Raw genomic sequence first — 327 nt, forward strand, 5'->3', positions numbered from 1 at the left:
ATTCATTGTCCAATCCGGCAGACACGCCTCCCCGCCTCCTTCAGCCAATCCCGCGGCACTCCCCTCGGAAAGGCGGGAGCCTGCGTCGCCAGGAGACAGTGGCCCCGCCCTTTCGTCCTTCCTCTGCGACAGTGGTTGGCTCTTATTTTCGTTTCGTGAGCTCTTGCCCCGCCTTTTTAAGTCCACACTATTATCGTGACGTTTGGGTGGCAGGAGCGTCCTGTTGTGCTAGATATTTTTAAATCATTTCAAGGAGCTGCATTAATTGCTCTCTGTCAAATCTGATCCCGTCTGAAAGCAGCTGGATATTCAGAAGATCGAGTGTAA

The sequence above is a fragment of the Eublepharis macularius genome, chromosome 1 (assembly GCF_028583425.1).
Source record: "Eublepharis macularius isolate TG4126 chromosome 1, MPM_Emac_v1.0, whole genome shotgun sequence".
Taxonomy (NCBI): domain Eukaryota; kingdom Metazoa; phylum Chordata; class Lepidosauria; order Squamata; family Eublepharidae; genus Eublepharis; species Eublepharis macularius.